Below are 16,125 nucleotides of genomic sequence, written 5' to 3'. Positions count from 1 at the left end.
AGAGAATACATGCACAAGAGACAGCTTAATTCAATTAAATTATGAAAACTACTCCACAGACTTTTGTTGTACTTTGAAAGAAAATGTATATCATGCAAATTATTTCTAGGCATTTCTGGTACAGAAGACATAAAGATATTATATAAAGTCCTACAATAATCACTGGAAAGATTAAATGCCTGGCCCACAGCTACTAAATCAGTTCATGATAAAATCAGGAGCAGGTATCAGATATTCTCAACTTTGGCCTGAAAGAGTTCTCAAGGCATAAAGTGGACAATAAATGCCACACAACAAAATGAAATACATCTTGTTTTATTTGCTCTTAGTCAATCTGCTGAGGACTAGACTATAATGCAAAGCCAAAGTCACAGAAAGATATTTACTTTGGTAAAATCTAATGTTCATCAAAGGGACTTATACTGCATTAATCATATTATAACATTTATTATGTTTATATAAGGTTACTGAATTTTTTAATTGGCAAAACATTTCATTTAATATTGCAAAGATGATCTTAAATTTCTAGTATTGCATATAGCTAAGAAATAATGTTCCCCAAAATGAGACTGTTTTTTAAAGGATTAATATTGGTTATTTAAGAAACCATCAGGACTAATGGCAAAACAGAAAACTCACTGTACTCTAACATTAAAATAAAATATAGCAATATATAGCATTGCTTATATTACTTTCAAAATTGATGAAACATAATAGAATATTATATTTCTGAAAATTTAAGCAACTAAAATACAAAAATATGTTAAAAATTTTTAATATCCATTAAAGAAGAGTAGTAAATATATAATGAACCTTTCTTTATAAACTGGCTTGGCATGGTTTCTTTTCATTTTCATTCTAAAAAATTCTATTTAAAAATCAATGCTAGGACAGGGAGTATGTGGGAATCTATGTACTTTCTGTTGAATTGTGCTATGAACTTAAACTGTTCTAAAAAAATACATTTACTACTTTTTAAAAAATACAATAGTATATACCTGGAGTTTCCACAAAGAACCATGTATGCTTTTATTTTTCAAATAAACCTATTGTTTCTTTGGTTTAATTTTTCATGTAAAAAAGAAAATTCTTAATAGAATTCAAATGTAAGAGACAAAAGGCCAAAATATATTAAGTATCATAAGAGAAATCATGTTCCTGTTTACACCAAACTTTAGGAAATTTGGTACCATTTATTCTGAGTAGATAAATTCAGCAATATATATTATGCATGTTTACTGATAACCATGTATGATGACCATACAATTCGGTTCCTTGTTTAAACAATTCACAATTTATATTAAAAACACACACACAAAATCCTAACTGAAGGGGAGTTTTCAAAGCTAATGAACAAAATCTAGGTTTGGCTTCTTGGCTATAAGGTCTTGGCAAGGTGAATAAGGATGGCAAATTCAGTAAGGACTCTCCAAACCTCAATCCACTAGCTCTTTGGTGGTCTTTGAGAAACTGTACAGCTCAAATTACCTCACTTAGCAGATGGTAGGAAAAGAGCCCAGGTCAAGTGGCTTGTCCACAGAGCCAACTGGCAGGAGAACTGGACTGAAAATCCAGGTCTCTGGGCTCTCCATCCAAGAGTGGTAACTAAATTCACTCATTTAAACTCTGGGCAAAATGGTCTAATTTGGCCAATTTCCTTTGGCTTTTACAAAAAAAGATTCACTCTTAGATTGTGAAATACTTTAATGCTATAATCTACAAAGTGGTCAATTTCACAATAAAACCAGACCTAAATTAACTAGCAAGCCATATAAAGCAGTTCAGCTGTACAGGATAGAACACATGTTGAGCAGCGGCTTAAACACACTATGTAATTATGCATCTCACATTAAGAAGTGATATCGTGGCTAAGGCCACTGCAGATGTTCCATGATGCCATCAGGGACCAGACTATTCCTACCATTCTGTACTGCCATCCATAATATGTTGGCTTTTATCCCCATGTTTTGTGGTTGCAAATTGGCCCCCCAAATTTAAGGCTTTGTGTCCAAGTTCCAGGCAGAAAGCAGGAGGAACAAGCCAAGGATTGAAGGGTTTCTGTTTATCTTTTCTCTTTTCTCCTAATGAAGATTTGCTATGTTACTTGGAAGGGACACACTCCCCAGAGATTCCCACAAATACTGTATATGCCATTACTATGTTCTCTGGCCACATTTACCTGCAAGAGAATCTGTGAAAGTACTTTCAGCCAAGCACACTGTCACCCTGAACAAAAAAGTATGGACTTCTCTTAGGAAAAACTGGGAATGAATATTAAACAGACAAGTAGCACTGTGGAATTCAGAGATAGCAATATATTTTTCAATTTCTTTATGTTGCCTTTGCAAAAGACAGACATGGCCAGGCATGGTGACTGACGCCTAGAATCCTAGCACTGTGGGAGGTGCCCAAGGCAGGAGGATAGCTTGAGGCCAGGAGTTTGAGACTAGCTTGGGCAACAAGGCCAGACCTCATCTCTACAGAAGAATTTAAAAATTAGCCAGATGTGGTGGTCTTAGCTACCCAAGATGCTGAGACAGGAAGATTACTTGAACCAGGGAGTTTAAGGTTACAGAGTAAGCTACAATGAGGCCACTGCACTCCAGCCTATCTGCCAGGCTCTAAAACGAAACAAAACAAAACCAGCACAAAAGAACTGAAAGTATAAAGTGCTACAACTAAAACCAAGGGAGCCCCCAATCCATGGCACAGGGATAAATGAGAAGGGGAAGGGTGTCTCAAAACTGAGACTGCCAAAGGACACAGTGGGACATGCCAGTAGTCCCTGCTATTCAGGAGGCTGAGGCTGGAGAATTGCTTGAGCCCAGGAGTTTGATGCAAGCCTGAGCAACATAGCAAGATCCCATCTCTTTAAAAATGAAAAACAAAAACATACTGAGACTGCTCAAGTTCTGAAGAGTTACACTGGGACTGAAAAGATTGATTTAAGAGTTCATGGTCTTTGAGAATCACGGGAATAAAGGGCCAAAAATGTTTGAAGTCTTTGGATTTATGCCCAAGTTGTATCCTCCCTTCCTTGTTTCTTGACGTAAAAATGATTCAGGAAAAGGGTGGGGGTGGGAGGAAGGAGGGTGGAATGTTCCAGCAATAAAATTACTGAAAAAGGGCAAATCCTCCATTTCCTTGTGCTATGGGCCCAGACCAGCTTGGCTTGTGAAAGTAAAATGTAGGTACTTTCAGTAACTCTGAATTCTGTGCCTGACACTGCCCTAAATATTAATACTTCATGTGCATCTTCTCATCTTCCTCAGAACCATCCACGAAGCGGCTCCAATAATCCCACGTGGTAAGAGAAGGTGGTGAGAATGAGAGGATATATAACAGCCCAGGTCACACGTGTAGTAAATGGCACAGCTTGGAGAATTAAATGAGTAAATAAATATCCATAAAGCACCCAGAACAGAGGTGCTCAATAAGTTATATTGATCATATATATATTGATTATATTGATACATACTGATATTGAATATATTGATTATATATAACTCAATAAGTTATATGATCCTTTTCCTCAGTATTTTATCAACCACCACTGTTTCTCATATGAATAATAATCACAGTAATAAAAAGAGTGACAGCTATTCTTCACCATTTATTGATCACCTATCTTGCCCCTGCTGAAGGCAATGGGGTTTTATTTTCATTACATTATCACGACCCAGTTGTGGCCCCACAGATGAGATGGTGTTGTTTTACATCTGAGTACTGCTTATGATATGAGGAATAAATAATAGCGGTCAACACAGTGGCACAGAGTCCTACTGTAAGATCCTGGGCTATAAGGACAATAGACACCTTCCAGCTTCTGTTTGCTGCTTATTTGCTAACCGCAAGGCATTATGAGTATATTATGGGATGCAGAGGAAAAAGACAAAGAGAGCAAAAACCTGAGTCTCTCAGCTAGGACCCAGAACAGGTTAGGGCCTATCAGGGGCAGGCTAAAGTGAAAATCACTGTGGGGGTGGATGCCTGACCAGTGTGTAAACAACTAAGTTATAAAAGGGGACAAACACACAAAGGAGGGTCCTTGCCTGCGAGAGTGGCCACTGCGTTGGTGCTCTGGGGCTTGGACCCTGGCTAGCCAGAAAATAAACCTCCTCTTGTGTGATTGCATCCTCAATGTCTCTGCTTTTCTGTCCGGTGGGGCTGTGGAAGGTCGGTCCCTAACACTACAATTATAGAATCAGAAAGATCGACCCTCTCAACTTCTGACTGAGTGCTGGTCCTGGCTATGGGGGAGGGAGCTCCCCGAAGCCCCTCCGGCAGCCACAGACCTTTGTCTGCTAACTCTTCACTGAGTACTTCCTACTCTTCCTTAGTGCAGAGAATACAGTAGGGAACACAAGAGGTGGAACTAAGATTCTAGTGGCAAACAATAAAGAAAACAGATAAAATAGAGTATCTAGTAGATGCTAATAAATCTTATGGAGAGAAAGGGGATAGGAGCCATGCACGGTGGCTCACGCCTGTAATCCTAGCACTCTGGGAGGCTGAGGCTGGAGGATCACTCAAGGTCAGCAGTTCGAATCCAGCCTGAGCAAGTGCGAGACCCCATCTCTACTAAAAATAGAAAGAAATTAATTGGCCAACTAAAATATATAGAAAAAAAATTAGCCGGGCATGGTGGCGCATGCCTGTAGTCCCAGCTACTCGGGAGGCTGAGGCAGAAGGATTGCTTGAGCCCAGGAGTTTGAGGTTGCTGTGAGCTAGGCTGATGCCATGGCACTCACTCTAGCCTGGGCAACAAAGTGAGACGCTGTCTCAAAACAAAAAGAAAGAGGATAGGGATTTTTTCCCAAGGGGGTGGATTTTAAATAGGGTGGTGAGGGAAGGCCGACTTGAAAATACGACATTTCAGCAAAGACTTGAGGAAGTGAGGGAACAAACTATCTGAAATCAGAGGAAAGAATATTCAAGCCAGAGGAAGCAACAAGTGCAAAGGTCCTGAGGCAGACACAAACCTAGTGAGCTCCCAGAAGAGCCAGGAGACCAGAGCTGCCAGAGGGATCAATGGAAAGGACACAGATGAAGAGGACATCAATGAGTGAGTAAGTGGGAGGTAGGCGAGTGAGGCCTTCAACACTGTCAACACTCTGGCCAATACTCTTGAGCAATATGAGAAGGCTCAATTGTGGTTTTCTCTCATTATTCTTGCCCTCAGGGTCAAGATTAGAAGTAACAAGCCAAGATAGGGGGTTGCTGCAATAATCCCCCTAGGAGATGGCAATGGCTTGGACCAGATGAGAGCAGTAGAGTCAGTAAGTAGTCCTAAGATTCTGGATGTCAGCTAAATGTCAAATTTAAAGAACCAAACTGAGAGAAGTCAAGGACCTGGCTTTTTCCTATTCAAATAACTGGGAGATATTTTACACTGAAGATAGAAAAGACTGGACAAGACTTTCCTCATTTTCCTTCATGCATGCAGAGAAGCAAAACATTCCACACTTATGTGCTTACTACCTCTCCTACTACACATTTTAATATGTGTGCATCAAAATAACTGTGGACAAACCTCTCCTCAAGTGATTTTTTATTTTACCATTTCAAACTCTTACGCCACAAACATTTGTTTTTAATTTGATCATCATAGTCTGATATTTTGTAACTTTCATGTTTTAACAAATAGGCAGAGAAAATTTTTCTAGGAAGCATTTATACTCAAGAGATGGGAAGAATACAGAAGCAGCCAAAACACTTCTTAACAAACTTTCCATGTGGTAAAACCATTATGGGTTTTGCTTCAGAGTGTGGGCAGTTACTGGATCCTTAAAGAGGACATGAGGGTGAATTACACATCCTTTTAAAAAGTGACTGTGGCCGTCACCAACATTTCACTGCAACTACTACCAGATAATGGTGAGAACTGACAGATGGGATTCTTCAGATGAGAACTATTTGCCAGATGGCAGATCAACTAAATGGATCACGATTAGCTAAAGGCAAAAAGAAATGAACACTAAAAGTTTCACCTAAATCTTCCCTCCTATTTACTCAGGGGAATGCACTCCATCCAGCCTCATGTACATAACCACGTACAGACATAAATGGCAGGATGAGTGTGGGATGAAAATGGTGTTTGACCCAGGCTCTGAATAAACACTGATGTTAAAATAATGAAAATAGTACTTTGGCTGAAAATATAATGAACAAATATTAAATATATTTTTACAAATGTCCAAGGCATGAATAATAGCTAGAATTCTTTCAATGTGATGGGGTGTTTTGCACTGTGAGACTAAATTAGGATTTTAACATGTATAGAAAATTGTTGTCTTATGCAACTTTGAAGTCCATTATAATAAACTGTTTTTCTTTTTTTAAAAAATTCAAAATAGTTCAAAGGACATATATTTTTTAAAAGATGAGAACAAAATAAAAATTTGCTAGCAATTCTTCAGCTTTTCAAAATCCTCACATACATATGGGTTAATAATTCCCCTACTGCTATGCATGTATACTGAAACTGAACAATTAAGTAAATGGATGATGGACAGAGTGAGAATTTACAAGTAAGTAAGGGGAAAAAGTAGAATGTCCATGTGGTGATATATCAGAGTTGGAGACATCAGAATGACCTTGTATTTAGCTTAATATAGACATGAATATTATAGTTTAATATAGTTAGCTATAGAAATATTTATAGATATGCATAATACAAAAGCAAATAGAGACAAATATACTGCCTTTCTTTGTCAGCTGAGAAGTCTTAAAAGTAAAGACACTCCAGTAGCAAAAAGCATACATCCAGGTTTTAATACTATTCTGCAATAAAAGGAACAAGGGTTTGCTGGGTAGAAAATATACAAGATAAACCTGGACCATCTTGTAAGGGGGGGAGGGAGAAGAGACTATGTCAAATGATCACAGGAGCCATCTGAAAAATCTCCCAATAGCTAAAGCAGGAATAATTTGAGCAACAATAAATATAAAGTCGTCCTGGATTTTAAATCAGAGTATAATATAAATCTCCATGAGTCCAAATGATCGAATGAATGAATGAATAAATAAATAAATGGGAGAAAACAGACAAATCTGTGCAGAAGAATTCCAAATAATTTACGTAGCTACTCTGTCTTTGAGAAGGTGAAGTATAACTTCTCATTCCTTAGTCGTGGGCTGTGCAAAGTGAACTCCTTCCAAAGAGTAAAGTACACAAAGAGGTGGGGAGAAGAGTAACTTTAAAGTGGAGAAACTTGACAAACACTACAGTGATATATCATGTTAATAATACGTTCCCTGGACATGACGTGAAGAAGTGGGCACTTTACCTCTGTGACCTTCCTTTTTAAAACCAATAACCCCAGTCAAAGCAAAAGAAAACTCTGATACAGGGGAATCCTACAAATATCTGACCGGTACTTCTCAAATCTGTCAAGGTAATTCAAAATAAGGGAAGTATAAAAACCTGTCACAGCCAAGAGGAGAGTAAAGAGACCTGACAACTAAATGTGATGAGCTTTCCTGGATAAGATCCTAGAATGAAGGACATTAGATAAAAACTAAAGAAATCTCAATAAAATATGGATTTTAGTTACTGCTAAATGTATCAAAATTGGTTCATAAATTTTAACAAATCTGCCCTATGAATATAAGATGTTAATAACAGGGAAAACTAGGTGCCAAGTATATGGGAACTCTCCACACAATCCTCTCAATTTTTTCTATAAATCTAAAACTGTTATAAAGTGTATTTAAAACAAAATTTTGTAATTAATATAAAATTAATACAAAATTTCATATAATAGAGGCATACCTATTTGGTTCCATATTCTAGCCTTCCACATTCTAGCCTTCAAAAGAATGTCTATGAAATTACCGTAGTTGAAAAACTAGAGTTAAAAAGATCTTAGTAACTCAGGCTTCTCATCCATAGCATCTATAACAACTAGTCAGAGCTTGGTTTGAGGTTTTCTCAGCAAAAATAATGTGCCAGTAACATGTGGCATCAAAATTCTTTTAAATAGTTAAAGAATTTCAGAATAATAACACATGTATCAACGATAAAGGGAATTCTTTGCTTTCCAAACTTAACCTTGTCTTAGGAATGTAAACTAACTGGTCACAGAATGTCAATTCTCCTTTTCAGTTCTGATGGGTTTCAGCAAAGCTAATAATAAGAGCAGGCTCACTCTGGACCCTGACTCTCACTCTAGTGTTAAAATATTCTACAAACCCTGAAAAATAGCTTCCTCACTAACCAATCCAAGATAAGTTGTACCTGCTTTTTCTGTTGCCTCTTTTTGACTGTGTCAATTATTAGACATATTCTTGATTTCATCAATAATAGGCCTTTTTTGGTACTAATTTTTGTAATAATTCCAACATCTGTTAAAAGATGGAACTGTGAAAATAATGGTTGTTAAATCTTTCCAGATCAGAGGCTCTCAAACTCTAATGTGCTACAGAATCACCAGGGATCTGGGTCAGACTGGAAATTCATGTTCTTCCCAGCCACACAGCCTGGACCTGGTTACATGTTCTGGATGGGCCTGAAAACACACCTCCCCAGAGTGTGTCTGATTCAGGTGGCTCCTGGACCACACTTTGAGACACGATGTTTAGTAGAGCAGGGCTTCTTGAGCTTTACTGTGCATACAAATCACCTGGGGATCTTGTTAAAATGCAGGTTCTGATTGGAGACGTCTAGGGTGGGACCGATTCTGCTTTTCTAACAAGCTCCCAAGTGATAAGATTCAGCTGCTCCTTCAGGTAGCAAGGGTCTACTTAAGATTACCCATTATAACTAACCTCATTAAGGTTTTTTTTTTATTTTTAGGTCACAGGTTATTGCATTGTAAGACACGTTTTACTTAACCACTTTTAAGTGTACAGTTCAGCAGAGTGAAGTACATTCACGCTGTTGTATAACCATCACCACCTTCCATCTCCAGAACCCTTCGTCTTGCAAAACTGAAACTCTGAACACCGTTAAACAACAACTCTCCATCCCCCATCCCTCTAGCCCCTGGTAATCACCATCCTGTTTTCTGTCTTTTTGAATTTGACCATTGTAGATATCACGTGAAATCATATTATTTGTTATTTTTTTTCCTACCACCAATAATCTTTTTTTATAGAGGTGAAATTCACATAACACAAGTTTAACCATTTCAAAGTGTGCAATTCAGTGGCATTCAGTACATTTACAAGGTTGTACAACCACTACCTCTATTTAGTTCCTAAACATTTCATTACCCTAAAAAGAAACCTCATACGCATGAAGTAGTCATTCCCCATTCCCTCCAGCCCCTGGCAACCACCAATTTGCTTTCTGTCTCTACGGACCAATACAATATTCTTATGATATATGATAAACTCTGATATTATATTTTCTATTTTATTTTATTCTACTTGAATAAAAAATTGCTCAAGGCCCACCACATTGATTTCCCCACTCATAAATTAAATCATATAGTAGTTATCTTTTTTGTGACTGGCTCAGTTTTTCCTTTTAAAAAATAAAATCTTTCATGCTTTCTTTCCCTAAGCCTGTGTCCTGTCCCATAGATTTGTCACTTTGGCACCATCTTAGGTTCTGAGTGCCTTTTTTACACATCCCTAACAGCCATGTTGCTCCTTGTTTGCCTTTTCTTTTATTATAAAAGTTACAAAATATGGTAGAAAGAGTTCCAGATTTGAAAACAACACAATGACTCAGGCGGATGTAGTAATTTACATATATTAAAAAGTGATGTTATAAATGCCAGAAAGGTTCAAATAGGATGAGGGACAAGAATAAAAATTAAACCTAACACAATTTGGATTAATGTTTAAGAGATTATCTCTGCTACCACTGAGTATTACAAAATTCCACTCTGTACCCAGTTCCATAAATAATACGAAAGCCCTGACATAATCCTGCACCAAAAGCGCTTAGAGCAGCTTTGTCCAACAAAGACATACTGCAGGCCACATATGGAATTTTAAATTTCTAATAGCCACATGAAAAAAATTAAAAAGGAACTGGCAAAATTAATTTTAGTAATATAATTTATTTAATGCTGTATATCCTAAATTTCATCATTTCTACATGTAATCAATGTAAATAATTATTACTAGACATTCTACATATTTTTTTCACCCAGACTAACTATCATGTGTGCATTTTACACTTACAGCACCGTTTGGAGGAGCCACATTTCAAGCACTCAATGGGCACATGTGGCTACTGGCCATCACTGGGCAGTAGAGACTTAGCATCAGATTTTAGAGATCAGAATTATCTTTCAAACGGTGGTGAGTTGGCTGTGGACAGGCTGAGGTTACCAGAGAAAATATGAAACCAAAGAGAGATATACACAGACCCAGGCAGAAAAACCACAAATCGAATATGCAGAGAGCGTATGCACAGTTTATTCCATATGCTATCCTAATACCACACACATTTTTTAATCAGAGAGGTATACCACTGAATGCCGTTTGTTACTACCATTAACCCCATTTACCAACAAACTGCCCATCTTCCCTCATTTCTCTTTTTGCAGTTCTCATATTATAATTTGTATTTATAAGTAAGTACGTGATTAATTTGCATGTGAAAATTGAAGTAAGGTTTCTTTTAGACTTGAACCTACTTTTAGCTTAGCTCAAGTCCTCTAAAATCCGAAAGATGGGCTGGAAAAGCAGACACTATAGAGATGGGATATCCTCCTAAATTCTCGATTTTGTTTCTTGAAAATATAAGTATCCCTCAGTGACTGCTTTCTCCTGACATTTTTCTTTCTTTCCACATTATTAAAAAACTCAAAGCCTGATAGAGTTTAGAGATACAATTAATTAGGCTTATAAGTGGGGCTTTTAAAAAGCCACATAATTGCTCACAAAATGCCAACTAGGCTGATGTATAATGAGAAAAGAGAACCACCAGTCATTATCAAAATCTTAAATCATACAGAGAGGTAACAGCATGTTTTTCCATACACCAGCCTCAGAAAGCCATGTGTGAGGCAGGTTATGACCAAGGCAAGAAGAGGCACTTTTGCAGATAACTTCTCAGCAGAGCTATGGACTGTCACTCTCACGCCTCTGGCTTCTTTTTTCCAACCTATTACCCGGCCTTGCTCCAATAATGTGCAATCTGCAACTCTTCTTTCAGGTCAACAGCAACAAGTGCATTGGTCTCTTTTCAGCTCTTAAGTTCCCTGACCATCTACCACCTCACTTTCTTCCTTAAATTCAATCTTCTTCTCCAGCTTGCACCAATCCAGACAGCACTCATTCTCCATCTCCTATCTCTAGCTAATCGTCCTTTTCCTCTCACTAACTCATCTTACTAACAATCGTCTTCATTAAAAAGTAAGACTCTGTCTTCTACTCCCTGCTCTTCGTACTTTCTCACTCAGACACATCATCCATGCACAAGGATTCAACAACTTCCTCTGCTCTTTCAATTCTGACCTTCCACTTGACATTTTTATCTGCTTGCTACACTGAACTATCTATCTATACCTGCTGATGCCTAAGAAGTACTATGAATCTCTGTGATAACAGTGCATAAAGCTAACACTTAAGTCTTCATAACTAATAAATAATGGATTTTAAGAGAAAAGGGGATGCTGGAATCTGTTTATAGATAACCTCCACTTGGAAGGTTCTGCTTTTAGCAAGCGTGCTAGAACCAAGGGCCCAACCCACTATCAAATTGCAGAATTGCACCTAAAGAACAATGACTGATTCCTTACTGGGTCAAAATCCTTCTTATGTGGAAGCAAGAGAAGGGAAGATAACCAACACAACATTTTGGAGCCCAAAATATTGGCTCCTGCTGAACAAATTCTACTTGGTTGTAGAACCCTGGACCCCTTTCCCTCAATGCTATGCGTCTACTTTCTAACAGACATTTATCACTGATGAATGGCCCATGAATCAGAAGGCCATAGGACTGGACTTCTACTCCACTCAAACTATCCATACTCTCAAAGCTAGATGTCAGATCATGTCACAATCATATACTGCACTATAGTAAACCACTTTCTAACCAGAAACACATCCTTCTAGTACTTTCCTTCTCCCTCTCATCTACTACAATGGTTCCTGGACACTTCAAAACTCTCTCTGGTTATCAGAGGAGGTTTCACTACCTTCATTTCATTTCCCTACCAGTCTGACCTGGGCCCCTTAGCATGTATACTCATCATGGTTCTTGTCACCAACTACCTTCCCTGTGCTAGCCAGGAAGTAATGAGGATATAGTACTTGAAATAGCCACCACCTTTTACCAGGTATCAGAACATTGCTGTAAGTTTCCAAACCTCTTTTAATGCAGAGAGAAATAGAAGAATGACAATTCTGTCATTGTACTGGCAACAATATCTAATCTTTTCAATGTGGTTAGATCCCCATATAAATTAGCATCTCTCTTTCTGCTACCATTCCACCGTGGACTTAGAAATTGCCACTCAGATATATAAACAAGGCTTAGTTTCATTATTGTAAATCAATTTTCCAAGCCTTATCACTCCTCAGAGAGTTGAAATAATTGAATTTCTGGACTTCTAAGGAAGAGGGTTTAACTAACTTAAGGTTTCCAAAAGGTAGATCGCCAACCATTCTTTAGCAGAAAATGCCCCTAGAGAATTCTGATCCATTTCTCTAATCCAGTGGCAACTGGATGTTATCAGTGGCAACTGAACTATCTATCTATACCTGCTGATGCCTAAGAAGTACTATGAATCTCTGTGATAACAGTGCATAAAGCTAACATTTAAGTCTTCATAACTAATAAATAATGGATTTTAAGAGAAAAGGGGATGCTGGAATCTGTTTATAGATAACTAAGACACAAAACAAAAAATAAACACCTAGTAAAATCTAAAGCTGAAGGATACACATAATTTGAGACTTTTGATCAGAGACTTCCTCAGTAACACAGATGTAAAAATTAATGCCAACCCGACAAAATCCCATCGCAGATAGCAGAATGAGAACAAGGCTGTCCTTCAACCTAGTCATCTTTTATCACCACAACTTCAATCATTGATGTAAATGGAAATTTCTGCTTCCTTTGCTACTTTTCTGCTTGATTGAATTTTATAATGAAAACGTCTGTTCCTTTCAGACGGAGCACAAGTGTCATTCAAATTTTACACACCAGGCAAAGAGTGAATGCATTTGTTTAGATGCAAAATCATTTACATACGTGTCATTACAGGCTGCAGCACATTTATGGATGCAGCACTTTAAAATTCTCCTGAGCAATAAAGCAAGGCATCAAATGAAGGTGCATTCAGGCTTCAAATATCTAGAGACTATGTCTTGCTGTCTGCACACAGCAAGCCCCACCTTCCTTTCCCGGCCCTACTCAACCAGAAAGCAGTGGCACTGTGCCCAACCCAACCCTTCACCCCGAACATCTTCCAGGTCAACAATCCAACGTCGCATGAAAACTCCATCTTCAGTTTAGCTCTCCAGGGAGCAAATATTTTGAAGAGCGAGCATTCCAGGCAGGCAGAAACTCAGCCTTTACATCAAATTAAGCCTTAAACAGTCTTTCCAAGTAAGGTCCTGTCGCACACTGAAGGCGCACAAAAGTGTCTGCAGAAGGCAAATCTCTCATTTTATATTTAGCATTTAGCAATGAGGGAACTGTGTGTGGTTAAGGCTTATAATTAGAGGCGATATCCCTCATTACAAACAATAAAGATCCTGTCTCTCATTTAAAAATATAAAGATGACTAAAACATACATTAAAGGAAAATTATAGTTCAGATCTGAGTTGTTTTAACCTAGCATTGTGGTTTTGGAAAGATGCTGAGGAAAGACTTTGATTTAGGAAAGAATATCTGGATATCAGAACCGTCTAAGAAAAGTGTAAGTGGATCTATCATTTGGGGACTAAAGGCAGATTTTCTAACTAACACCAATCAAGTTAACAGGCCGTAAGATCTTCATTATCTAAGCTTAAGGTGACCCATTTAATGGTTAAATGAAGGGTGTACTCAAGGTCACCCACGAGGAAGAAAAAAGATGCAAAAGATCAGTTCCCTTTGTTGGCCTGACGCCTTCCCACTCATGCCATCACATGGTAATTCTAGATGTTCACTTCATTTTTGGTTTATGTTCAAACTGTCTGGATAGTTCAAAGCCTTAGCTTTTGTTTCTATGCCAGGGAATTGGCTATTTTATAAATCCTTGGACAAAGTGTATTACTCAGGCCATCTCTTTCGGAAAACAGAGCTGGATAGACTGAAAAGCCAACTGTTACACAAAAGAAGTATAAAAGACATCGTTGATAACAGTCCTCATGTGCAAGAGAACATCCATCAACTATAATAATAACTAATAGGTAGTATGTGTGTTTTTCTGGATTCTGAACACCTGAGAAGACCATTCTATATTCATTTAGGCAGCTGTTTAATTGGCATTCCTACATTACGACAGTTTACAGGGTTCCCATGTTTACTTCTAGATAATTTAATCTCTTCTTCCCACTTACAAATTTTAGTACAACTGTAAGGTCTCCTGACAGTGTAAGAGGATAATTCCAACTATGAGATCCCATTTATGTAAAATGAGATACTTTGCAAGAAATCTTATATTGAAAATATCTAAAATGCTTTTTAAAGTAAAATCTGTTAGAGGATTATGCTTCATTACATATCTTCACTTCTTTAAAAAAATTTTTAAAAATACATAAATGTTTCCTAGGGATTTAGCTTGATTCATTTTATTCTTGCATACTAATTATCATTAACCAGCAGAGAAAGTGAAAGCAAAACACAAAACAAAAGCAACAACAACAAAAATACTTGATTCTGGTAATAGCCCAGTATGGGGTCTATTTTTGCATCAATAGTAGGGTTTCTATATTAAGCTAATTCAAATTTAATTAATTCTATGCATGAAATTAAGGGTCTAAGAGACTTTAATAAAAGCTGAAAACAATCTTATTCTTTGGCTAAAACAGATTTTTATCCCAAATGATACTCAACAATAAACCAACAGAGAAAAATGGAATAACAGGCACATCCCATGCTCATGTATTCTCTGTTTAACCTAAGAAGCCTGAACTGAATTTGCCAATTATTGATAAGGAACTGGTACACATCTCAGATGAAATGTACAAGTAAAGTAAGAGCCAATACTCTGGGGGTCCCATGGGGTCTGAATGCTTGGAGGAGTGGTGGAGTACCCACAGGAAGAGGACCAGTAAATACTATGCATAGGCCGGGCGCTGTGGCTCACGCCTGTAATCCTAGCTCTTGGGAGGCCGAGGCGGGCGGATTGCTCGAGGTCAGGAGTTCAAAACCAGCCTGAGCAAGAGCGAGACCCCGTCTCTACTATAAATAGAAAGAAATTAATTGGCCAACTGATATATATATAAAAAATTAGCCGGGCATGGTGGCGCATGCCTGTAGTCCCAGCTACTCGGGGGGCTGAGGCAGAAGGATCACTCAAGCCCAGGAGTTTGAGGTTGCTGTGAGCTAGGCTGACGCCACGGCACTCACTCTAGCCTGGACAACAAAGTGAGACTCTGTCTCAAAAAAAAAAAAAAAAAAAAAAAAAAATACTATGCATGAGGCTACACCTAGACATGGTGACTTGGGAATTATCAATGCAGGCCTTTGGGAAACCACTGATGAAGTCTCCTAGCAAGTTCATACACTGTGAGAAAATGAACAACCTGGGAGGATAACTATAAAACACTGATATCTAGAATTTCTCAAGAGGGCTCAAAAAAAAAAAAAAAAAAGAGCCCAAAAAGAGAATGGGGGACAGCAGAAAGAAAAACAGAAGCAACAGCATGACAATGGTGTGGAAAGAGGGCAAGAGACTCAGTTACCACTGAGAGGTGGCAGAGGACAGAACAGTGCTCACCACACAGGTCTGACAATATAAGCAGCAGCAAAGATCTCGTGCCTGGTAACAGCTGGTAGAGGAGAGAGGTGGAGGTTAGGAAGATCACATAGGAACTTCTGATTACCGTATCAAGAAGCATGGCTATGAACAGACAGGGCAAGGGTAGAACTTAAAGGAACGTATGGAGTCAAGTGACTGGAGTAAGGGTCTAGGGAGCTCTGAAGAAGAGGAGAATAAGAAAAGGCTAACACTACTGAAATGTAAAATGAAATAAAGGGTCAGCAGGCCAAAGGTCTTTATAAGGTC

The 16,125-nt window shown here is 38.1% G+C and overlaps 2 protein-coding genes across 7 annotated transcripts in view; both read right to left on the bottom strand.

The window, feature by feature from the left end:
• ATP5PF (ATP synthase peripheral stalk subunit F6) overlaps positions 1–16,125 on the bottom strand; it is a 411,638-nt gene that overhangs the window by 279,006 nt on the left and 116,507 nt on the right. The window lies entirely within an intron of this gene.
• The window catches only part of APP (amyloid beta precursor protein), a 249,330-nt gene that overhangs the window by 144,135 nt on the left and 89,070 nt on the right, over positions 1–16,125 (bottom strand). The gene's annotated exons all lie outside the window — the stretch shown is intronic.

The sequence above is a fragment of the Microcebus murinus genome, chromosome 1 (genome assembly GCF_040939455.1).
Source record: "Microcebus murinus isolate Inina chromosome 1, M.murinus_Inina_mat1.0, whole genome shotgun sequence".
NCBI lineage: Eukaryota > Metazoa > Chordata > Mammalia > Primates > Cheirogaleidae > Microcebus > Microcebus murinus.
The sequence above is the reverse complement of the archived record's forward strand: the minus strand, read 5'-3'. Positions and strand labels throughout refer to the sequence as shown.